General features: G+C 36.2%; 1 protein-coding gene across 2 annotated transcripts in view; it reads right to left on the bottom strand.

The window, feature by feature from the left end:
* LOC101887512 (acyl-CoA Delta(11) desaturase-like) overlaps nucleotides 1-27,370 on the bottom strand; it is a 67,224-nt gene that overhangs the window by 29,766 nt on the left and 10,088 nt on the right. Inside the window, exon 1 of one of the 2 annotated variants that reach the window (XM_005185152.3) lies at nucleotides 1,534-1,799. The exons of the other annotated variant lie outside the window; for it this stretch is intronic. The gene's annotated coding sequence lies outside the window, so the exon portion shown is untranslated. Of the gene's footprint in view, nucleotides 1-1,533; nucleotides 1,800-27,370 lie in introns of those variants that run through there. 2 annotated transcript variants of the gene reach the window in all.

The following is a 27,370-nucleotide window of genomic DNA, read 5'->3' on the forward strand; positions in this document are numbered from 1 at the left end:
TTTTTGCGACGTTATTCACCGGAACTGTTACAAACTTCGTATTAACAGTTCGCAACGGGTACTACAGCCTATGACAAAAAATTTGGTATGCAGGTTCGCATTTTCGTGTAGCCTCCATTCAACGGTACTTCCCGATATACGGTATTTGCATGATTTTAGCGATATTATTCACTGGAATTGTTTCAAGTATCGTATTTAAAGTTCGTAGGCTGTAGTACCCGCCTATTTCGTAAATGTCTTTGTATAGTCCCCATATAACGGTTTACATTTAAGTGGTGGTTTTCGGATTTTTGTTTTGAAACTTTGTAAGTTCCTTCCAAATGGAGGAGTGTATTAAAAGTTCGGTTCCGAACTTAGCTGCTTTTAAACTTGTTTCATATTATTATTATTCTTATTATTATTATTATTATTTTTTTTTTTTTTTTTTTTTTTGAAAAACTTTCCTTGACTTATTCAAAAATCACACTTTTTGAAAAAAAGTCTAATAAATTTTCAATGTCGCATATCTATTTCTGTTTTCTCTGAACTGTATTTTTCCAATAAATTGTTTAATTTCTGAAAATATTTAGCATTAAAATTAATTAATTTTCAAAACCGAAAATTTTTGTTCTGTTTTTTTTGAAAATATATAATTGCATTTCTATTACGTCAAATATCCATTACAGACATTTGACTCTAATGTGCAATTCCATATTTCAAATCTCAAATGAGTTGCATTTCTAAAAAGCAGAACAAGAATTTTCGATTTTGAAAATTAATTAATGTTGAATGTTTTCAGAAATTAAATAATTTATTGGAAAAATTGGGGAATTTATTTAATTTTTGTTTAAAGCGGCTTCAAAAAATTTGCCTTGAACCTTGAAAAAAAATCATTGAATTATCAAAAAGAAAATAATGATATTATTATTAAATTAATAGCATCCATTATTTTCAGCACAATCTAATGTTGAGATTGTTCTGCAATTTTATTTATGGCGCACTTTAAGATTTTCCACAATCAGGCAGGCCAGGCCTGGCAGACAGACAAACTGATAGGCAGCCAGGCAGGCAGTCAGTCAGACAACACTACATTTGTGAATGGAATATTTTTTTTAATTGTCATTCAATCACCTCCGCCACTGAGGGCAGTAACAAGGCAATGAAAATGGCAGCAGTGGCAATAACAACAACGAATTGAATACTTTTTGAAATACAAGAAGGATGTTGGGGTTTTGGAAAATCTTCACTAATAAATTTAACATTGTTTTTTTCAAAAGCAACAATGATGGGACTAAGCCTGAGTTTTTAATAGAAATATTCCAAAAAATATCAACACTTCTTTTTTAAAAAATAAATACTAAAAAAATTTCACCATCGACTCTTATATTAGGTACTTTCATTGTCCTTGAATGTCCTTTTGAAGTTCACAATGCACAACAAATTAATTATAAAAATTCACTCAATTCACTTTACACAGTTCTTAATTGGAATATTTTAATATTTAATATTTTTTCATTTTTTTTTTTTTTAATTTTCTTTAACCTTTTTACTAACCTTTATTATTTGGCACTTGCGTGTGTTGTTGTGAATGTTCGTTTCTTAAAATAAAAATTTCATAAAAAATTTTATGTTCGTTTTCGTTTGACGACCTTTTTTGCTAGGTTTTTTTTTTGTAAATTTTGTTTCTTTTTCTATTCAAAGAATTTTTTCTTCGTTTGAAGAGAACACAAATCCTTTTTTCGATTATTCTTCTAATTTACCGTCCTTCGTTTTGACTTCACTTTCCGGTAGTTCAATTTAAACTGGTCTTAGCTAAATTTTGTTTGCTGCCTTAATAACAAATAAAACGCTTGATTTTCCTCCTGTGCTTTGTGTGTTTGCATTTATGGCTCGTCGAAAGGTTAGCAAGGCGGCGGGCGGGTGGGTGCGCACCGGGGCTGGTTGAGATTGGAAATAGTGGTTCGCCAATAATAATATCGCAGCAGCACCGAACACCACAACGACGACGACAACGGCAGCAACAGCGACATCAACGACGCCGACGACCACACTATGATGATGATGATAATCGTTTTTGGCGAAAATATCGATGAGCGAGTGACTGGTCGGTACTAAAAAAATGAGCAAATACTTCTACCGCTCGCTATCGTTTTGTTCTATCAAACACTGGCGAGCAAATAAAAACGTCCATCAAAGATAACGCTTAGAAGGATTAATTTTACAGTTTGGCCAAACATGCCTCATCGAAATAATGGTTTTACACCCCAGATCTCATTAAACCAAATCCGTTTTAGGACAATTAAAATCGATCTAGCGATGTCCGTCCGTCCGTTCGTCTGTCTGTCTGGCTGGTGCGCACGTTAACTCTCGAAAGGAGTATTCGATTTGGTCCAAATTTGGTACATCGTAATATTTTTATCAAACTTAGATCGAGTTCGGAGATGGACAACATCGGTCCACTCCTTCTAGTACGTCCCTAGGTCGAAATTTTCAAAAAAAAAAAAAAAAAACAAAAAACAAGTAAAATAGTATCAGTCGGTTTTGCCGACAGATGTATACCCTCAGACTTGATTTATAATTATTCACACTGTTGACCCTTTATGGGGGGAGGAGGTTCCGTAGCAGTTGGCCAATATCGTCAAATTCGTATCTGACCTAAGTCTGCTATAAATATTACAACTTATTATTCAAAATGTTGACCCTTTGTGGGGCAGATACCAGAAGGCATGGACCGATACGTTCCATCTTCACCGCAAATCTTGTGTTAGTAGAAATAATTTGATGTGTGAAATATGAGGTGAACCGGATGCTTATTTGGAATTTTATGATCGCTTTGGCTATTCAAAATTTTGACCCTTTGTGGGGGACGTACAAGAAGAAATTTTCCGATCACTACCATATTTATAACAGATATTTTGTTGATAGAAATATTCAGATGTTCCAAGTCTGAATGGAATCGGATGTTAATTTCATTCTTATTCAAAATTTTGGACCGATACCGGAAGGAATGGACCGATACATTCCATCTTCACAGCAGATCTTGTGTTAGTAGAAAAGATGAGATGTGTGAAATATGAAGAGAAGCGGATGCTTATTTGGGATTTTATGATCGCTTTGGCTATTCAAAATGTTGACCCTTTGTGGGGGAGGTACAAGAAGAAATTGTCCGATCTCTACCATCTTTATAACAGATCTTGTGTTGATGGAAATATTGAAATGTTCCAAGTCTGAATGGAATCGGATGTTAATTTCGCGTTTTATGAGCTTCATTCTTATTCAAAATCTTGACCCTTTGCAGGGCAGATACCAGAAGGCATGTACCGATACATTCCATCTTCACAGAAGATCTTGTGTTAGTAGAAATAATGGGATGTGTGAAATATGAAGGGAACTGGATGCTTATTTCGGATTTTATAATCGTTTTGGTTATTCAAAATTTTGACCCTTTGTGGGGGAGGTACAAGAAGAAATTGTCCGATCTCTACCATCATTATAACAGATATTTTGGTGATGGAAATATTGAAATGTGACAAGTCTGAATGGAATCGAATGTTAATTTCGAGTTTTATGAGTTTCATGGATATTCAAAATTTTGACCCTTTGTGGGGGAGATACAAGAAGGAGAGGGCCGATATATTCCATCTTCACAGCAGATCTTGTGTTAGTAAAAATAATGGCATGTGTGAAATTTAAAGCGAACTGAATGCTTATTTCGGATTTTATAATCGTTTTGTTTATTCAAAACTTTTACCATTTGTGGTGGAGGTACCAGAAGAAATGGTCCGATCTCTACCATCTTTAAAACAGATCTTTTGTTGATGGAAATATTGAGGCGTGCCAAGTCTAAATGGAATCGAATGTTAATTTCGAGTTTTATGAGTTTCATGGATATTCAACATTTTGAACCTTTGTGGCGGACGTACCAGAAGGAATGGTCCGATAAATGTCATCTTCACACCAGACCTTGGGTTAATAAAAATAATGTGATGTGTGTAATTTGAAGACAATCGGATTCGAACATCACTTTTATAAGAGTTATAGTTATTCAAAATGTTGACCCTTTGGGGGATCGATATTGTCCATTTTCTCACTTGACCTAGCACTGATGCGAATACTAGGATTGGCAAAGTTGGAGCAAAATTGGATTATCCATTCTCTTTCTGTGCAGAATTTTTTTGTTTTGTGCGGGAGATACCAGAAGGAGTGGACCGATTTTGCTCATCTCCGAACTCGATCTAAGTTTGACAATAATATTATGATGTACCAAATTTGGACCAATTCGGATAATCTCTTCCGGAGGAAGCCAGACAAACGGAGGTCGCTGGGTTGACCCCAAATGTCCTGTAACGTATTTGGTCTAAAGTGACCTAGGGCCTAAAATCGTTATTTCGATGAGGCACGTTTTGGCCGTATCAAATGATATATACCATCTCTAGCCTTATAACTGAGGGTATAATCAGTAAATTAAGTCTTAAAGTCGGGCCAGGCCGAATTTATGACACCCTACACACCACTTTGCATATTTAGTAGAGCTTAAAAGTTTTTTTTTTTTTTTTTTTTTTTGTGGGAGAATTAAATCGTACAAGCTGATACAGGATGATTATAATTATAATTTTAAATTCGAAGTACTAAATATGCCGAAGCATTTGTATATTTTCAATTCGGGCTTGTATTGCCCATTTGGTGCACAATTTAACTTGAAATCGGATAAAGATATATATGGGAGCTAGATCCCAAATCTGAACCGATCTCGATAAAATATTTCTGAGCTGTATTTGATATATTCCCCTGAATATCGTTGTTACGGAGTGCATATTACGGCTGTGGGGAACAAATATAACAAATCAGATGAACAATATATATGGGAGCTATAGCTATATCTGAACCGATCTTCATCAAATTTGACATACTAGCTTCTAGACGCAATTCGGTCGCAAGTGCCAAATTCAATTCCATTTGGACTAATATTACACATTCGGTGTACAATAAAATGCAAATCTGACGAAATTTTATATGGGAGCTACATATATCCAAATCTGACCCGATCTCGATAAAATTTAGCAATGGTAGTTCTGAGCTGTATTTAATATATTTCCCCAAATATTGTTGTTACAGAGTGTGTATTACGGCTGTGGAAGATAAAAATAACAAATCGGATGAACATTATGTATGGGAGCTATAGCTATATCTGAACCGATTTCAATCAAATTTGGCATACTTATTTTCAGGCCTAATTTGGTTGTATGTGCAAAATTCCATACTATTTGGGCTTATATTACGTTTGGTGCACAATAAAAGGCGAATCGGAGGAAGATAGATGTGGGAGCTATATCTAAACTTTGACCGATTATCTCCAATTTCAATAGAGTTCGAGCTTGGGACACAGAAATGATTTGTGCAAAATTTCATCTAGATTGGGCAATAAATGCGTCCTGTACTTTGTTTACAAAAATTCATGGACCGACGGACGGACGGACATGCATTAATCGACTCAGAATGTGATTCTATGTATGTAGATCATCAAAAGGAACTATGGGACTACTTCGTTTCCTTTAGCCTGATACAAACAAATGCAATGAAAATGAACAAAAAAAAATGAAAACAGCAAAATCAACAGAAATGGTTCGAAAAGTAAAGAAGCGACTTCATCGAAACCCGCGTCGCAGTGGCCGAAAAATGGCAAATATTAAAAAATGAGCTCCGGGTAAAGCATTGAAATTCCAAAAACTGCAAGAACTTTCATCGCAACAGAAAGAAATTAGACTCAAAAGGGCTAAAGAGTTGCTTCGCTTGGCCAAAAGTGGTGAACTGCCGAATTAGGTTTTCTCCGGTGAGAAAATATTCGTTGTCCAGCTGTTTGTAAACAAACAAAATGATCGTGTTTACTTGCCAAAGAGGTCGACTGAAAATGTGCCCCTTCGGTTGGCCACCAGAACTCAAGCTCCGGCCATGGTGATGGTTTGGGCCGCCATAACAGCCGATGGTCGCTCTCCGCTCGTATTAATCATCAGAATAAATGCCGAATATTATCGCAAAAAATATTCTTGGGCACGCAAACATTTTGGGCGCAGACCTTGGACATTCCAACAGAAACTCAGCACCATTGCAATCAGCACGCGCCACCTAAGAATGGTTACAAAATGAGTTTCCTCGCATCATTTTTACCGCACAATGACCACCAAAATCTCCGGATACCAATCCGATGAACTATTGTGTCTGGAGTATTTTAGAAAGCTAGGTTGGCACTAAAAAATACCAAAATGTCGATTACCTCAAGCCAGCGCTTCGCCGGGAGTGGACCAAAATACCGCAGAGCAGCATTCGGGCAGCGTGTGACGGTTTCATTGGCCGTTTGAAGGCCATAACTCGTGCCAAAGGTGACCAATTCGAACAAATCTAAACTTATTCTAAAATTTGATGCTATTTCCGACATTTTTGCTTTCAATCAATAAAATTTAAAACAAGTAAAAAAGCTGTAAGTTCGGCCGTGCCAAACTTTAAGTACCCTCCACCATTTGATACAAATTTGGCAATTTTCAAAAAAATTTGTTTATAATGTAGCTAAAATCATCAAAATACCGAATATAGGGAGCCACCATGGGGGCTATAAAACGTGGACCTGCAAAGACAATTTTCTGGCATAGGCTGTAGTATCCATTACGAACTTCAAATACTAAATTTGAAACAATTCCGGTAAATAATGTCTCTAAAATCGTCAAAATACCGCATATCGGGAGGTACCGTTATATGGGGGCAATACGAAGACGTGGACCTACATGGCCCATTTTCAATATCAAAAGTCTACAGACATAATACACATTTGAGTAAAATTTTATCAGACTACTTTATTTCGTTCCGAAGCTAGAGTGTTTTCCACAGAGGGACAGACGGACAGACATTGCTAAATCGACATAGAATTTTATGCTGATCACGCATATACACTGGTGGCCAAAACTAAAGCAACTGAAATTACAAGAAGAATGAATGCCCTGTAACTTTTTCAAAAATTAAGAAAATGAGAAAGTTTTTCTTGTTTTAAATTAGGTACTTTATTCACTTTTTAAAAACCTAAAACATAAAACCAAAATTCATTTTATATAAAAAATAATGTTTGGTAAAGTCAATTAACCCGATTTTGGCTTGGACAAAACAAAAGCAACACTGTTGTACATTCATATAACCGCAGCAATTTCAGTTGTTTTTACTGTGATATTTATCGCTTTTTGCTTCCTTCGACAATTTCGCTTGTCATAAATCCTTTTTGAGAAGTTTTTTACAACAGTATGTGTTTTTCTTTTCGTTTTTTAAGTACTGCCCAAAAAAAAATTTTAAAATGGCTAATAGCACACCCAAGGATCAAATTGAGCGTGTTATAGATTCAATGCCTCGTAGGAGTGCAGCTGCTATCAAAGATAATGGTTATGCTATCGACTACTAGCCAAAATTTAATTATTTAAAAAAAAATCAAAAGTTGCTTTAGCTTTGACCAAGCAAAAATTGGGTCATTTTAGTTTTCCACATATTATTTTTCGTTCAAAATTATTTTTGTATTTTTACGTAATCCTAACCAGAAGAAAATGTCAATTACAACAATTATTATCATTACACCTCAATGGATATGACTAATAATCCCACGTCGTTGCCTATAGTCGTGGACCTATATGAATATGCCACAGTGTTAATTGCACACTTGGTGAAATGCTATACTCTAATCTCAACAGCTTGAAAGAAAAGAAAGAAAAAAAACAATTTCACATTTCAAGACAATCTTTCTCCAGACACAATGTTAATCGGTATTAAACAACATTGGCGGACGACACTTTGGTAATAATAATTTGACCGCAACCGAAGCTGAAATATTGTTTTGAATTTACTATAGAAAAATAAATATCGAATGTTCCAAAGACGTACAAGGCAATAGGTGCACTGTTGTTGTTGAGCTGGGAGAATGTTATCTCCTCGGCGAGAGTACCCACCCATCGTCATCACATCAGTGCGTAGTTTTGTAAACAATTCGCCTGGGTGATGAGAAGAACACTATGCATTACGTGTCGGAACATTACGTTTGGTTTTTCATTTTGTTTTTCGTTGTTTGTTTTTGGCAGTTAAGGTAGCTGTCTCATCCGTCATTCATTCGTCGTTCGTGTTGACAATGTCGATTACCAATGCGTACGCACCGCCACCATATGTTTATCATGCAGTTGGTTGACTGCTAGCCGTGTAATAATTCAATAAATATTCAAGGGGCTGTTATAAATATAATGACCATTAAATTGCCTTATTTACTTAAAGATTCTATTGACAAATTACAGATTAAGCGGGACAAATAATTTGTTTGTTTGTTCAAGCAATCAATTGTAGATGATTGGGGTAATGCGATCGGCTGGTAGTTATAACAAATTTGTGGTGTTATTTGAGTAAACTTTAGTCGGAACAATTTTTAAGGTGATTAGAGAAATGTGTTTTACGAAAAAAATAAAAACTCTGTCAACAGGGATCACATTTGTGATCTTTAGAAAAGTTTTCCAAAGAAAAATATGCCCAAGTCTGTGATTTTTCTATGAGAAAAATCTTCCTGTGCCGATATATTTTAATAACAATAATTCTAGACACAATGCAAACTATTATGACAAATTTGAAAGTTCCACCTCAAATCATGCTCGGCAACATGAAAAATTACAGAAAAAACATCGTATTTTGAAAGTAGATTTAACCAGTAAAGAAAGTCCTAAAGTCGGGCGGGCCGAATTTATGATACCCTACACCACTTTGCTAATTTAGTAAAGCTCCACATAACAATTAAAAGTTTTTATGGGAGAATTCAATCATACACGCTATGATTATAATTATGATTTAAAGTTCAAAGGACTAAATATGCCGAAGCATTTGTATCTTTTAAATTCGGAATTGTATTGCCCATTTGGTGTACAATTAATTTGAAATCGGCAAAATATATATATGGGAGATATATCCAAATCTGAACCGATCTCGATAAAATTTGGCAAAGATATTTCTGAGCTGTATTTGATATATTTCCCTGAATATCGTTGTTATGGAGTGCATATTACAGCTCTGGATAACAAATACAACAAATCGGATGAGCTCTTGCTACATCTGAACCGATTTTCACCAAATTTGCCATACTTGTTTCTAGACCCAATTTGGCCGTAAGTGCCCAATTCCATCCCATCGAACGAAGATGTATATGAGAGCTATAGCCAAATCTGAACCTATCTCGATAAAATTTAGCAAAGGTATTTCTGAGCTGTATTTGATATATTTCCCAAATATTGTTGTTACAGAGTGAATATTACGTCTGCGGAGGACAAAAACAAGTAAAAAAAAACCATTAAGTTCGGCTGGGCCAAACTTTTAATACCCTCCACCTTAGGGTAAAGGAAACATTAGAAGGAATGTGGCAAAAGCCATTAAAATACCGAATATCGGGAGGTACCGTTATATGGAGGCTATACTAAATCGTGGACCTACACATGCAATGTTTCGCCACCGGAGCTGGAACCCATTATGACCAACAAATACCAATTTTTAGACAAATCAGTGAAAAAATGTGGCAAAAATAATCAAAATACCGAATATCGGGAGGTACCTTTATATGGGGGCTATACCAAAAATTGGACCGATATATCTCATTTTCAATACCAACCATCCTAGACACAATACAAATAGCTCTGCTAAATTTTGGCGCTCTACGTAAAATAATATGGGCTGTATCGTGATTTCAACAGACAGACGGACATCGTTAAATCGACTTACAATTTTATGCTGATTATGAATATATATATACTTTATGGGGTCTACGATGAATATTTAAGGATGTTACAAACGGAATGACAAAGTTAATATACCCTCCTTTCCAAGGTGGAAGGTATGATAACAAATCGAATGAACAATATATATGGGAGCTATAGCTATATCTGAACCGATTTCGATCAAATTTGGCCTAATTTTTTTTTTATTTTCAGGCCTAATTTGGTTGTATGTGCAACTATTTGAGCTGATATTACACTTTTGGTGCACAATAAAATTCAAATCGGAGGAAGATATATGTGGGAGCTATATCTAAACTTTGACCGATTATCTTCAATTTCAATAGGGTTCGTCCTTGGGCCAAACAAATAATTTGTGCAAAATTTCACCTAGATCGGGCAATAAATGCGACCTGTAATTTTTTTTTTTTTTTTTGAAAAATACAAGGACAGACGGACATGCATAAATTGACTTAGAATGTGATTCTTTGCAGATCATCAAAAGGATATGTGGGTCTATCTCGTTTCCTTTAGCCTGTTACAAAGAAATACACAAAGAAATAATATCCTGAATACCACGTGGTGTAGGATAAAAAAATATTTTTTTAAAAATCCACGTTTCGTTAAAAATATGTTCTATAAAACATCCTAAAAAAGTTTATTTTTTAATAATAGTATTTTTTCTTCCTAATAGTCTTTTTATAAAAAGGTATTATTTAGTTAATTCTCGTTTTATTTAGTCCTTAAAAAATATGTTCATTTAAATAGTCAAGTACCTCATAGTCGTTTAAAAATCCACGTTTCTAATAGTCCTTTAATAATATTTAATATTGATTCTTTTTTTATGAAGTCCTTGAAAAAGTGTTCTTTAAAAATCCTTAAAAAATTACTCTCAAAACAATTCACGTTTCTATCAGTCCCTGGCGAAACATTTTTTTAATGATTCACGTAACGATAGCTACATTGGAACGATAAATGAAATAAGCTATTAGTCCCTGTTCAAATATTCTTAAAAAACCTCGTTAGGTTTGCTCCTTGAAAAAATATTCTTTAAATGCTCCGCACTTCTAATAGTACTTGAAAAAATATTCATTAACAATTCATTAACCATGTCCCAAATGTCCTTAACGAAATGTTCATTAAAATAGCCACGTTCATAACAATGCTTAAAAATATATTTTTAAAAATCGCCGTTTCTAATAGAATCTATGTCTATTAAAAACATGAATTTTTACGCTCTTTAAAACTTCCTAAGAATTATTCTTAAAAATCCACCTTTTTCATATAGCCCTTGTGCAAAAAAATATTAAAAAAATACACTTTAAACAATCCATCCCTGACAAAAAGTTCTCTGAAAAATCCACCTTATTGTTGGTCCTTAAAAAAAATCCGCATTACTATTATTTCTTGAAAAATATTTTTAATAAATCTAAATTAAAAGTCCTTGAAAAATATCTTTTAACAGATTTATTTAATACTTAAAAAAGAGATCCTCGTTTCTTCATTCATTGTAAAATATTCTCTAAAATCACGTTTATTTGGACCTTTTTTACAAATCCACGAATGAAAAATGATGTTAAAAAAATCGTCCTTCAAAAAATATTCTTTAACCCGGTAAGGAAAAGTCAAAAGTCGGGCGGGGACGACTATATGATACCCCTACACCACCACTATGTATATTTAGTAGAGCTCCCATAACAAAAGAATTTATTTAAAGTAGATCATACCACCTATCAACATTTGGCTTTAGAGCAGCTATAATTAGGTTTCAGATGGAACTAATATACATATTGTAGGCATATCCAATTCTGAAGTGATTTTCAATAAATTTGACGGAGACACTTTCATCTTTTAATCCAATTAACATTGCTATAGGGTGCATGATATCACTTCGAGAAGGATTATATTAAAAAAATATATATCGGAGTCGAAATTAATTCCATTTGGACTGATATTAGCCTATATTTGCACAAAAGCCTGAAATTGGATTAAGGATATATATGGGAGCTATATCCAAATCTAAGCCGATCTCTATAAAATTTGGCAAAGGTATTTTCGACCTCTATAAGATATCTGGTATCAAAGATCATTGTTGTCGAAGGCATATTACGAATGTAAAGGGTTTTAAAAGACCAAATCGGTTGAAACATATATATGGAAGCTAAAGCTATATCTCAACCGATTTTTACCAAATTTGATGTTCTTGCTTCAAGACTAAACTCGGTCAGATGTACCAAAATTCAGGTCTTTTGGACTGATATGGGTCATTTGGTGCACAATTAACTCGAAATCGGTTGAAGATATAAGTATATGGGAGCTATATCCAAGTCTTAATCGATCATGATAAAATTTGGCAGAGTTATTTCAATTTTACACCAAATCAAATACTGCTTTACCAGTTAACATGCACCTAGACTAATAGACAGGGGAATAGACGGACATGGGTACATTGACTCTAAATTTCCTGAAACGAATTTCGCCCAAAAAGACCTAGGGTCTAATAACATGTTTATTTCGAGAGGACATATTTTCGCAGTTATAAAAGATATGTAACCTTTTTAGATACCCTTAACCATATGGCTTGGTTAAGGGCATACAAATTTTATTGTAGGTTCCGGACTTGAAATGGCACATTTTTCAACTGTTTCAGTATTTCTACAGGTTTGAAATACTTGCTCCGTTTTAAAACAAACTTTGCGGACTCAAGGGTGTTTTGTGTGCATACAGGAGCTATAACCAAAATTTAACTCATTCCTATTTGGGCACTAAATATATATTTCGCAATAATTCCAAAAAAATTAATATTGTCATATTTTTATTAAAAAAAGTATATACACATTTTCCAACACACTTTACATATTATAACAGTATGAACGTAAGTTGCGAATATTTTTTTTTTTTTTTTTTTTTTTTTGCATTTTAGCATATGTTCTATTTGAGCGAATTGAAAAATTTGCATTGCCACACGACGACGGTCAAAGTCAAGAAGTTTAGCATAAACATTAAAGGTACATTGCCATTTTATTTCTTGTCTGCCTATCACATAGTATTCTAATCGCAAAAGCATAGACGGACTATGGCCGATTTATTGCCACGAAGAAACAACAAAGTAATGTTTACATTTGTTTCCTAGTGTACTTTATTTTCAAAAATTAAAGTCCTTTATGTCATCATGATCGACGTGTCCATGGCACAATTCTTTTTAAGGTTCCCTAATAATGTTCGAATAAATCGAACCTATGTTCTGTCTGTGTTTGGGTGTATGTAATATATTCTGCCTAACCTAAATTGAATCAAACAATTTTTGAATGGTGACGACGCCAAAGACGCCTGACTACAAACTATGTTTTAGTATCAAGCTAATCGCAAAATTTCTTGTTGTTTATTTATCTATTGTCGTTGTATTCTAAAGCCACAAGAAGTGTGGACTATGTCCAATTATTTTAAAACGCATAAATGAATTTCGTACTCTCTTGGCGATTGGCATGTCGTTCTGTCGTTCTGTGAACCGTTTCAAGTTTCAAATTGGGGGTATATTTCATTTCCCCATTTGAAAAGAAACAATCAAATGGGGTTTTCTTAAAATGGATATGACTCGCCGGGCGTATAATGATAATAAACAAATACATACACACCGTGATAGATACATAAATAGACATCAAATATTGAAATGGAAAACGTACTACCTTGTAGTATACAAAATGTGTTGTATACAAAAATGTGCAACGTGTATTTTTCCACATAAAGACTCTGCCCCTGTGTGTCTCTCGACGTATCATTGTCGCAATGTATTTTGTATTCACCTATTAGTTGCTGGTCGGTCGGTCTTATTGTAATCTAATCAAATTCTATTGCAATATTATTCTTAAAGATTGAATATAATTCAAAAGTTGAATTGAAATTATATTCGAATAATGCAATCGTAAGAAAAAGAAAGTGGATAAATGGAAAAGAGGATGTGTCTTTGTTGAGTGCAACGATAATGAAATTCAGTGTCAATGTTAGGCTTTTTATTAATTGACATTGTTGTTGTTGTTGTATTTAGATGAGGATTTTCTATGATTTTCTAAATATAGAGTCAAAGTAAATCCATTTTAGCGCTTGTTTGTACCCTACACAGTATGTTATGTGAGGAAACCCTGTGAACAATAGGTCATGTTGTAGGTAGGACAACTTTCAGATATTATAAAACAACATATTGAAAACAAGTAAAAAAAGCTATTAGTTCGGCCAGGCCGATCTTTGAATACCCTTCACCATTTGGAGCAAATTTGGAAATTTTCAAAAAAAAAGTAAAATCCGTTAAAAGTTTTATTGAAATCTTAAAAATAACGAATATGGCCATTATATTGGGGTCTATACGAAGACGAGGTCTATACGAAACGAGGACCTACATGACCAATTTTACCAAAAGTCCTGCATATAATACACATTTGAGTAAAATTTTATCAACCTACTTCATTTCGATCGGAAGCTAAAGTGATTTCCACAGACGGAAGGACATCGGTAAATCGACATAGAATTTTATGCTGATCAAAAATATATATACTTTGTGGGGTCTTACATGTATATTTCGGGGTTTTACAAACGGAATGACACACATAATATACCCTCCGTACTATGTTGGTATAATAAATGGAAGCATGGATGCAGCGGTAGAGAGTTCTTGTATAGACCCAAAAAAAATTCTGATCCATTCAAAAGTCATTTCATGCTCCATGTCTCGATTACACGCAGATATCACGGGAGAGATATAAGAAACATATAAAATACCATTCTGAACATTGCATCTTTTGATCTTCATATAGCGTTATGAATTCAGACAAATAAACTATCTTGTTTTGTTCTGAGGACCTGGCTAGTACAAAGCAGTACATATATCTGCTACGAAAATTCAAACATTCCAAACAGACCAACAATTAAAAGTTCTGAGTCACTGAGATGACTTATACGCATTATATGTGATAAATAGGGATGTCCGTATCCGAATAGAGTGTCCGACATGTCCCAACTCTCTTGAAGTTCTAGTCACATAAAGAATTTTTCGAGGCATCGAGGCTGATCTAATAAACGAAGGGAAACCAATGTTCCTAGCAGAAGCTGAACAACTGGGGAATGATCGGTGTTGTTGTTGCTGTTGTAAAAGCAAAACAAGTACCTCGATTTCTGCTAATCAGGTTCTAACTTCATGTTAAAAAATTTCCCTAATCTTCACTGACAAAGAACTTAAGAGTCAGTCGAGTAGAGGTGCCTGCACCATCCTGAATTTAGTTGGGCCTACCCTGATTAGTTTAGGATGCTGACGTTCTTCAGCTGCAATGGATGGAGGGTGGAATGCCGACGGTAATACTTTGAGTATCTTTTTTTTTCTTTTTATCGACATTCAATGTTTCATGACCTGCACATTTAGCTGTATTCTCATTTCCCCAGACTACATGATAAAGAGTGGGAACGCCATGATCGTACAATCATCCACATATGTTGTCGTCTGGGTGGCTAAGAATTCCAGAAAGGCGCAAAGGTAGAGGTTATATAGTTTTGGAGGCATCACCGCACCTTGGGGAATACACTGTTTCACAATATGGGGTTTGGAGTCCTTGTTCTGGAATTCAACATACGACTGGCATCCACACATTTAGTTGATTATCCAACGTTTCGAACATGGCCGGTGGGTAGTTATCTCCACATCATCAAACAATGTGGCGTGCTTGACTGTATCAAATGCCTTTGATAAGTCATGGGACACCCAGGCTGTGAAATTTGGTCTTATTTTGGGCATTGTACCAGCAGGTATATGTAGAGCGGTTGCAGCATTGATGTCCCAGAAATACCCGTTTCGCTACCCGAATGTCATAAGCGTTGGGTAGTTCTATGATACGAAGGTCGGCGAACCATTCCCATGCTTAGAGAAAGTGCGGCATTCGAGGGTTATGAAATCTGGCGATCAGCTTGTGGAGACAATTATCGGTAGATGGTCTGATCCAAGGAAAATTATGTATTGCCAAGTCACGTCGCCTATCAGAACAGATGACACTATGTTTAAGTCTGGCGAACTGTGACACTCTCCTCTTATTCGGTTACGGGCATCCTCAGTTATAATGCGGAATATGTAGCAATCAATCTGCTCTCATGCTTGATTAGCTTTATCTGTCCAATTTTATTAATCCCCGAGGAAGTTACTTGAGGAAGTTGATATAAGGGCATCAACCAGGGCCGGTAATAAGCCGGCAGCCACCTGCAAGATTTCCACAGCCTGAAAAATGAGCTGTGTTTTTCCTCTTCTACTGTAAGGAATATAGAAAGTTGATCATATAGGCCTATAACGCTTGCAAGTAGCAAAGGCTCTTCGGATAAAACTTCTTCCCAACGGAAGTAGCGCACTTCTGACGCACTTGATTTATCAAGTTTCACAAGTTGGTCTAGAGTAATACGTAGAAATCGAAGAAGGCAAATTCCCATAAAGTATACGAAATATGTTTTTAAATCCCATATCCTTTATATGTGGCTTCGGGTCCTATCATTGAGCAAATATGTATTAGGTTGAGTTCCTGTAGCCTTTTACAAAGCGGAATTAATGACCAAAATCTTTATTATGTGGACTGCGGACGTAAGAATGCAGTTGAATGTATATGGGGCGGTGGATAGAGAATTCCGTCAACCGAAACCTTTGAGGCCACATTCGACAGTCATATGCTCAACCACAGCTATCTACGATAAATTGAAAAGGCATAAAACACAAACCAGAGAGGGTTTATTGGCCTTATCCAGATGATCTTTGGCTACCCCCTTGGAGGTTGTTGATTTTTCAAATGAAGCAAAAGGTTAATATAGACTGTAATGAAAATAACAACCAACTATTAACAAGGTCCGCAATTTGCAAAGGTAGTATAGGGACAAAGTTGTGCGTCGAAAGAGTAAGGGCTAAATTGACTTTGTAAATTGTAACTATATTCATCACGCCATATCAATCAGTGTGGTTAATGCTTTCAAACGCATTTTCAATACATTTCACAATCTGAATCCGGAAGAGACAATATGACATTTTTATATCCTACACCACATAGTGGTAAGGGTAATATGTCTTTGTGCATTTTTTTGTAACATGGAGAAGGAAGCGAGATATGCCTATAGTTACTTTTGAGGATCTATATAGAAACATTATCTGAGACGATTTATGCATGTCAGTCCGTCTGTGCATTATTCTGAACAAAATGCAGGTCGCATTTATTATCTGATTGACATAATTGTCCCAAACAATATTTGTTTGGCCCAAGGACGAACCCTATTTAAATTGGTGAGAATCGGTTTAAACTTAGATGTTGGTCGAATATATATCTTCAACCAATTATGGGATAATTGTTCACCAAATGGGCAATATTAGTCCAAATGGCCTCCGACCGAATTCAGTCTAAAAGCAAGTACTCAAATTTGGTGAAAATCGGTTCAGATATAGCTATAGCTCCCATATATACAGGATGAGATGAAAAAACTGCAACCAACCACAGACTGCTGTCATTTCTAAGCCCCTCGTCCGACAGCTGTTAAGATTATTCCAGTGACAGCTCATTTCATTGTTTCAAACGTACAAAAGCATTTTGGTGAGAATTTCCCAGAAAAAGGTTATTCGTGATGGAATTCAAGCGTGATAGTGTGATTTCTTTATATTTAGCTGGAAGCCCACAAATGGCTATCGTTAGAGCACTCCAGCATTTAAATGTGAATAAATCATTTGTGTCTATTACCATCGCTCGTTACCGTGATACTGGCAGCGTAACCTCGAAAAGTAAAGAAGCGACTTGATCAAAACCCGCTTCGCAGTGGCCGAAAAATGACTCGTAAGCTGAACATATCCCAATATTCAATTTTGTGAATATTGAAAAATGAGCTAGGGGTAAAGCCATTGAAATTCCAAAAAGTGCAAGAACGAAAATAGACTCAAAAGAGCTAAAGAGTTGCTTGGCCAAAAATGGTGAACTGCCGAATTTGGTTTTCCCCGATGGGAAAACATTCGTTGTCCAACAGTTTGTAAAAGAAACAAAATGATCGTGTTTACTTGCCAAAGACGTCAGTTGAAAATGTGCACCTTCGGTTGGCCACCAGAACTCAAGCGCCATCACCATGGATGGTGTGGGCCGTGATAACAGCCGATGATCGCTCTCCGCTCATATTAATCGACCGTGGCATCAGAATAAATGCCGAATATTATCGAGATAATATTCTGAAGGGTGTATTGAAGCCTTGGGCACCCAAACATTTTGGCCGCAGACCTTGGACATTCCAACAGGACTCAGCACCAAAATGAGGTTACAAAATGAGGTTCCTCATTTAATTGGATTTAATTATTGTGTCGATCACCTTAAGCAAGCGCTTCACCGAGAATGGGTCAAAATACCGCAGAGCAACATTCGGGCAGCGTGTGACTGTTTCATTGGCCGTTTGAAGGCCATAATTCGTGCCAAAGGTGACCAATTCGAACAAATCTAAATTTATTCTAAAATTTGATGCCATTTCTCACATTTTTTGCTTTCATTCAATAAAATTAAAAGAAAAAAAAAAAACGTAAAAATTATGGCGTTTGACTTTGTTGCAGTTTTTTTTTTTTTTTTTTTTTTTTTTTTTTTTTTTTTTTTGTATCTCACCCTCTATGTTTAATCAGATACAGCTCTAAAATAAGTATTTCAAATTTTGTCAAGATCGGACATAACTCCGATATATATCGTTATCCGATATAAAGTTCATAGTTGGTAGTTGGATCTACTCCACACAAATTCCCAACAGAAACTTTTTTTGTTACGGGAGCTCTACTAAATACGCAAAGTGGTGCAGGGTAGAATATAGTCGGCCCGCCTAACTTTTGGCCTTTCCTTACCGGTTTAGTATGCCTTTAAGCTTCCATATATATTTTTCATTTGATTTATTTTAAAATTTACCCCATTCAATATTTGAAGATTTCCGGGGTTTTGATTTGTAATTTAAACAAATCCGTTGGTGCTCAAGATATTTGAGGTCGTTATGGGGATTTTCAATTTTACCCCTGAACATCCATCAATAAAATATTTTGCTCAAGGTCTTCTGTAATAAAGTAAAATTTATTATTCCTGTGGATTTAAAACATAAAAAATAAAACTTACATAGATCCATAACACGGATGAGGCATCAGAAAACTATTCCCTTACTTCATCACCCGGCAACACCCTTTCTTCTTCCATCGATTGATTTCAATAAAATACTTATGATATAATAGTGTCTATGTTTTTGTTTACACTATTAGATAATTATATTTGGATCAATATAGTTTTTGTTTAAATTTCAAATTAGAATTTAGAACGTCTGAGAGAGTACGTAGGAAGCCGAAATGATATTGCAAGTTTTTCGTGTGGCACTGTGCGTATAGCTAACAACAAATGACGCATTGTATTTCATTAAAAGTTCACTATACCATATAGTTTTTCCTTTTTTTTTATTTTTTAATTTAGTATTTATATGGATTTCAGTACTCGTCGTTTTGTATTGCACCCCATCCCGTATAGGTCTGACGGGCTGACTGAGTAATTGACTGCATAAAACCCCTGTGTGTCCACAATATATACACTATATTATTAATTTATTTTAATACACAATTAATATTCATTGCATATAGAAAAAAATAACGAGAACCTGCTTAGTTGTCCATTATTGTGGTGTATAGTGTTTGCGGTTATAGGAAACGTATGGAAGGGACTATGAGCTATAAAGAGGTTAAAAGCTCAAATATCGCAAAATGTTTAAACATTTTTTAGATCCTTTTGTAAAAGATGAAATATCTCTCTGGAATGTAAATGAATATTTTCTTATTGGCTAAGGACCAATGGAAGGTGTCTCTACCACAGATGGAACCAGAGCCAGATGTGCTGTTTTAAGCGACTAAATGAAAAATTTCTACTTTCTGAAATTTTCTTCAACCACTCGACTAGGACTAGCAAATTTCCTTCAAGATTTCTTTTTGTAAATGACAGAGTTTAGCTCAGGAAAAATTAGAAAAGTCAAAGCTCCCAAAATGCCTCTATTAAATCAGCAAGAGGTATTTTCGAACTGGTATCAAATATCATTGTTGTGGGGTGTATATGACGCATGTGAGGGACTTTAACACCAAATCGGATGAAACCTATATATGGGAGCTATAGCTATATCTGAACCGATTTTTACCAAAAAGCACATGCTTTTAGACTGATCTCCGTTTATATGGAAGATTTATATGGGAGCTATATCCAAATCTGAGCCGACCTGGATAAAATTTTAAACACTTATTTCAGAGCTGTATCTGATATCTGGTACCAAAGATCATTGTTGTGGAGTGCATATTACGCCTGTGAGGGATTTTAACCCCAAATCAGATAAAAAATATATACTGGTATATAGCATGAATTCAGCCGTAAATGCCGAAATTTAGTCCATTTGGACAGATATTAGCCCTTTGGTGCACAATAAAGGGATATGTGGGAGTTATCCGATCTCGATAAAATTTTGCATACGTATTTTCGAGCTGTATCTGATGTCCGGTATCAAATACCATTGTTGTGGGGTGCATATTAGGTATGTGAGGGACTACAACCAACTTCAGACTGCTGTCATTTCTAAGCCACTCGTCCGACAGCTGCAAAAATTATTCCAGTGACAGCTCATTATATTGTTTACAAGCGCACAAAAGCGTTTTGGTGAGAATTTTCCAAAAAAAAAATTTCGTGATGGAATCCAGGCGTGTGTGATAGTGTGATTTCTTTATATATGGCTGGAAAACCACAAGTGGCTATCGTTAGAGCACACCAGCATTTAAATGTGAATAAATCTTTTGTGTCTCGTATCATCGCTCGTTACCATGATACTGATAGCCTAGCCCGACCTCAAGGAAGTGGACGGAAGAAAACAGCAACATCAGCAGAAATGGCTCGAAGAGTAAAGAAGCGACTTGATCGAAACCCGCGTCGCAGTGGCCGAAAATGGCTCGTGAGCTGAACATTAAACAATATTCCATTCGGCAAATATTGAGAAATGAGCTCGGGGTAAAGTCATTGAAATTCCAAAAAGTGCAAGAACTTACACCACAACAGAAAGAAAATAGACTCAAAAGAGCTAAAGAGTTTCTTCGCATGGCCGACAGTGGTGAACTGCCGAATTTGGTTTTCTCCGATGAGAAAACATTCGTTGTCCAGCAGTTTGTAAACAAACAAAATGATCGTGTTTACTTGCCAAAGAGGTCAGCTGAAAATGTGCTCCTTCGGTTGGCCACCAGAACTCAAGCGCCGGCCATGGTGATGGTCGCGCCGCCATAACAGCCGATGGTCGCTCTCTGCTCGTATTAATCGACCCTGGCATCAGAAAAATGCCGAATATTATCGCGAAAATATTCTGGAGGGTGTATTAACGCCTTGGGCACGCAAACGTTTTGGCCGCAGACCTTGGATCCGTTGGACTATTGTGTCTGGAGTATTTTGAAAAGCAATGTTGGTACTAAAGAATACCAAAGTGTCGGTCATCTCAAGCAAGCGGTGAAGCGAATGGGTTAAAATACCGCAGAGCAAAATTCCGGCAGCGTGTGACGGTTTCATTGGCCGTTTGAAGGCCAGAATTCGTGTCAAATCTAAACTTATTCTAAAAGTTGATGCTATCTCCGACATTTTTTCCTTTCATTCCATAAAATTTAAAAAAATGTAAAAATTATGGCGTTTGACTTTGTTGCAGTTTTTTTTTTATCTCACCCTTTATATGGGAGCTATATACCTGAACCGAATTTCTCCAAATTTGATGTACTTGCTTCTACACTGAATTCGGAAAGATTTGCCAAAATTCAGGTCATTTGTACCGATATTGGCCATTTGGTGCACAATTAACCCAAATCGGTTGAAGATATATATGGAAAGCTATATCCAAACCTGATCCGATTATCATCAATTTCAATAGGGTTCGTTCTTGGGTCAAATAAATATTGTTCGGAAAATTTCTTCTCAATCGGATAATAAATCCAAACTGCATTTTGTTCCCAAGAATACATGGATGGACTGACATGCATAAATCCACTCAAAAAGTGATTCTATGAAGATCCTCAAAATTAACTATGGGTCTATCTCGCTTACTTCACCATGTTACCAACAAATGCACAAAAACATAATGCCCTTACCATTCTTCTGAGAAACAATTCTCACAATTATTCTAGAAAGGGACAAAGGGATATTCCAGATATCTCTATATTACAAAATTAAATCAATAAGAATGAGGTCCAACTTTGTTGCCGTGGAATTCCAAAATTTGATAATTTCATCTTGCACATTTGTTAAGTGCATGCATATTTCTTTTGTTGTTCGTTTTTTGATAATATTCTTATCGTTAATATTATTGATTGGCAACAACATTTAAAAAAAAAAATTAAGCAAAAAAAAAGAAAAAGTATTGTTTGATATTTTTATTTGGCCACTCCAAACAAATTCCATTAGATTAAGCTAATCTTATCAGAATGCGGCGGTGGTAAAAAGTGTGCACTTGTCCACCACCACACCAGTCCAATAAAGTTCAAAACAGGTGTTCAAGCAATTTGCGCACCATTATTTTCGCTACAGTTGAATCTGCATTACCACAATTTCAGTAAAATTAAAAAAAAATGCATAATCACAAACACATGGCGTTCTCACCAATAGAAACATTTTGGATAGCAGGATAATAAAATAATATTAGACACCCAGGTGGTAAAGGTCTTTAATAGAGCATATCCATATCCAGGACACGTGTTTGCACTCACTGTGCCCTCACCTTTGCGGGTACAGTACATTCTGCTTAAGAATAATGTGAAATAATCAGCAAAAAAACTCTTACAAATCGAATTACAAAACCGATTTTTTTTAAAAATGCCATCTTACACAAAATAAATCGTTATTCCTAGGACACAAATGAGGCGACAAATATGTAATTATTCTTTGTAATAGCCAAAAATTAGTAGTTATTTGGAGCCAGGAACAAATATTTATTTCAGTTAATATGACCTTTTATTAAAATAATGGTTTAGAAAATCGTTTAGATATTATTTTGGGTATCTTTATAATGGATTATATTTTTTCTATTATAGTACTTCAGCTGCAATGGATTGGGGGAGGAAAAGGAGGATAGACTATAGACGTGTCTGATAGGTTTCTTATCTAGATGCTCTCTCTTATAGAATTTCTTGATCGTGTATGCCCTCAAGAAGATGGTCATGAAGAGGCCCGCTGTTTCAGTTCTCAGGTTGTACAGTTTTTAGAAGACAAGTTTGGTTAACTCTCTGAATTCTGGCCAGTGTGCTTTCTCATGGTTAAGGGAAATACGGCGTTCACTTCATTTATCAGACTAGGACACTATGGTAAAGTTTGACGAACATTGCCACTCTCGGATGAGGCAACCTCGTTTTCCGTTCAGAATGTTGAACAGTCAATCTACTCTGCCAGCGTTGATCCTCTCTGATCATTAGGACGGAATTCCACAGTTCATGGTGTGCATTAAAATCAACTACTGCCAGGCGTTTGTTGTTTACCAACAGCGGGCTAATATCTACAAATAACGCGGTTCACATTAAGCACCTCTAACTCGGCAGTTCCACACTTAACTGCTAACCCATATATTCCACTAGATACAAGCTCCGGTTACATGGTTCTGTATTAAGCAGAATGTTTTAACCAGAACGCTAATCCCACACTTCTGGTGCGATCCTACCTCAATACGTTGTACTCATTATAACATTGTAGACTGCAATTTTCATTAAGCTTGGTTTCCTGCACCGCTGCAATCAAAATGTTCCTCCGACTCATAAATTGAGCTCATCAATTTTACCCTAGAGTGCCTTGCAATTGAATTGCAAAAAAATGCTCAATCCGGAACCGGAGACTGCGGCGAAGATCTATACTTCGATGACGACAAAGACGCAGACTCGCTGGGAACTACTTTCTTGCAACTCGATCCAATGTAGACCCTCTCGCAACCGGGTTAGTTCGGAATATTATATTGTTTACAAGCGTACAACAGCATTTTGGTGAGAATTTTCCAGAAAAAAATACTCGTGATGGAATTCAAACGTGATAGTGTGATTTCTTTATATTTGGCCGGAAAACCACAAGTGGCTATCGTTAGAGCACTGCAGCATTTAAATGTGAATAAATCTTTTGTGTTTCGTACCATTGCTCGTTACCGTGATACTGGTCGCGTAGCCCGACGACAAGGAAGTGGACGGAAGAAACCAGAAACATAAGCAGAAATTGTTCGAAAAGTAAAGACCGTGGCATCTGAGTAAATGCCGAATATTATCGCGAAAATATTCTGGAGGGTGCATTAAAGTATTGGGCACGCAAATATTATGGCCGCAGACCTCGGACATTCGAACAGGACCATATCACTATCGCACTCAGCACACGCCACCCAAGATGAGGTTCCTCGCTTCATTTCCAACGCACAATGACCACAACAAGCAAACGCTTCGCCGGGGATGGGCCAAAATACCGCAGAGCAACATTCGGCAGCGTGTGACGGTTTCATTGGCCGTTTGAAGGCCATAATTCGTGCCAAAGGTGAGCAATTGGAACAAATCTAAACTTATTCTAAAACTTTATGGTATTTCCGACATTTTTTGCTTTCATTCAATAAAATAAATATAAAAAATTTTAAAATTATGACGTTTGACTTTGTTGCAGTTTTTAATCTTACCCTGTATATGTACTGAGAGTTAGCGCCGCTGGCCGAAACAAGGATTTTGTTGTTGCGGGTCAATCCGGTATCATAGAACGCGCCGCCGTGGAATTCCAGCTTCATAAGTAATAAAGAAAGACTAATCGGTATGTAGTCCCGAAGGTCACACACCCTTAAACCAAGCCGAAGCCTGTAAAATATTCAAAAATCCGAATCTGTTTCTAATCCAAATAAATTGAACAAACAACCGACACAATCTGACTATATTTTCCTGAACATTTTTCATTTCATTTATGCGGAATCGTCTGTTTCTACAAAGGATGTACCTTCCCTTTAGATTTGCGAAAAATGAACGGCATTTGTACCCCTTACAATCAATCTAAGAATAACTTTAGAATTTCCAAAATTCAAAAATTGCTAATTTTGTCTAATACTAAAAATTTCTAATTTTTTCCAATACCCATGGCTAATACTGAAAACATAGTCATGCCCAATACGAGACGGATCAAAGGGCTATTTTTGTAGTTTGTTATTATGAAGTTGATAACAATGTCCAATTCCAGACTAATTTCAATAAAACGATAGCGGCAATATTTGTTATTTTTAATAGTTTTCTAGATTACTACCGCAAATGATTGTCTAGGTTAGGTCCGGTCCGGTCCGTCCAATGGTTTCTCCTCCCCCACTCACCTGGCGTTCGTTGATAAAAATAGAACCCTAATTGATTTATGATGTTTCATATACGACCATATGACTAAAGCATGGGGAAGTTCAATAATATGTTTTAGATGCAAAAGCAATTGGATATAATCATATTTAATCGATTTATGTTGTCGCCACTCCAGAACAATAAGACGTGCTTAAAATCGGTGTAAAATATAAATATCTTAATTAACTTTAAAAGCCAATCAATATTGGAGCTAAAGCAATTATTTCATCAATAATAAATGCAAACGTGACTTTCTTACAGTCATCCAAAAGGGCAATCAATCTTATGTGTATGTGTATGATTAATAAACAATACAATTTATAAATTTATGAAGCAATTGGAAAGAGGGTAAGAATCAAGAATAACATTAAATGGGTTTTCATATAAGAAAAGATTCATGAGTATGAATTTACAGGGTGAGATGAAAAAACTGCAACCATCTTCAGACTGCTGTCATTTGTAAGCCGTTGAAATTATTATTATTATGCTGTCCGACAGCCGTTGAAATTATTCCAGTGTCAGCTCATCATATTGTTTACAAGCCTTCAAAAGCAATTTGGTGAAAATTTTTCAGAAACAAAGTTATTCATGATGGAATTCAAGCGTGGTCGTGTGATTTCTTTATATTTGGCTGGAAAACCACAAGTGGCTATCGTCAGAGCACTCCAGCATTCAAATGCGAATAAATCTCAGGAAAATGCTGCAAGATTTGAAAAAAAGGATCAGATGTTTCATGGTTTCATTACAAACCAGCTATAAAACCACTTCTCTTAAATTTTGCTCTGTTTATGTAGCAGCTCCTTTTGCTGTGTTCGTTTTGATTTTTCTCAGCCTGATTTTGCATCAAATTCAAAAGGGGAGCGACCTGTACAGTTTTCGTGCATAGCGATACAGGAGTTAGGTGAGTAGGCAGTGGGTCTGGGTCAAATGCTGGGCAGGTGTTCTGCGCACTGCTGTCAATTCAAGACCAATACGAATCGAAACTGCACTATCCGAATCATAATTGTTCCAAAACTACTGTCGTGGTAGCTCTCGTTCTACAGCTGCCTTGAGAGGGGTATGATCTCCGAGTACGGTATTCATTCTGTATTCCTCCATGACTTCTGTGACAGCAAAAAAGTGAATACTTCTCGATGCTTATTGGGCTTATTGATCTAGAGGCTCTCTCTTATACCTCAGAATCTCTCTATGGTCTTTCCTTACATGTCTGGAAGGAATTTTGCAGACCAGACTGGCGCCGCTTAGGTAAACACAGACCAAATCTTTTGTGTCTCGTACCATTGCTCGTTACCGTGATACTGGTAGCGTAGCCCGACGTCAAGGAAGTGGATGGAAGAAAACAGTAACATCAGCAGAAATGGTTCGAAAACTAAAGAAGCGACGTGACCGAAACCCGTTTCGCAGTGGCCGAAAAATGTCTAATGAGCTGAACATATCGCAATATTCCACTCGGCAAATATTGAAAAACGAGCTCGGGGTAAAGCCATTGAAATTCCAAAAAGTGCAAGAACTTACACTGCAACAGAGAGAAAATAGACTCAAAAGAATTGCTTCGCTTGGCCGACTGACGAATTTGGTTTTTTCCGATGAGAAAACATTCGTTGTCCAGCAGTTTGTAAACAAACAAAATAATCGTGTTTATTTGCCAAAGACGTCAGCTGAAAATGTGCACCTTCGGTTGGCCACCAGAACTCAAGCGTGATGGTGTGGTGATGGTGTGGTCCGCCAGAACAGCCGATGGTCGCTCTCCGCTCGTATTAATCGACCGTGGCATCAGAATAAATGACGAATGTTATCGCAAAAATATGGTGGAGGGTGTATTAAAGCCTTGGGTACGCAAGTATTTTGGCCGCAGACCTTGGACATTCAGCACTCTCCACCAAGAGTGCTTACAAAATAAGGTTTCTTGCTTCATTTCCAGCACACAATGGCCACCAAAATCTCTGGATACCAATCCGTTGGACTATTGTGTCTGGAGTATTTTGGAAAGCAAGGTTGGCACTAAAAAATACCAAAGTGTCGATCACCTCAAGCAAGCGCTTCACTGGGAATGGGCCAAAATAACGCAGAGCAACATCCCGGCAGCGTGTAACGGTTTCATTGGCCGTTTGAAGGCCATAATTCGTGCCAAAGGTGCCCAATTCGAACAAATCTAAACTTATTCTAAAATTTGATGTTCTTTCCGACATGTTTTGCTGTGACATTCAAGAAGAGTTGGATGCTTTTTTCGCTTTCT

The sequence above is a fragment of the Musca domestica genome, unplaced genomic scaffold (genome assembly GCF_030504385.1).
Source record: "Musca domestica strain aabys unplaced genomic scaffold, Musca_domestica.polishedcontigs.V.1.1 1, whole genome shotgun sequence".
NCBI classification, from domain to species: domain Eukaryota; kingdom Metazoa; phylum Arthropoda; class Insecta; order Diptera; family Muscidae; genus Musca; species Musca domestica.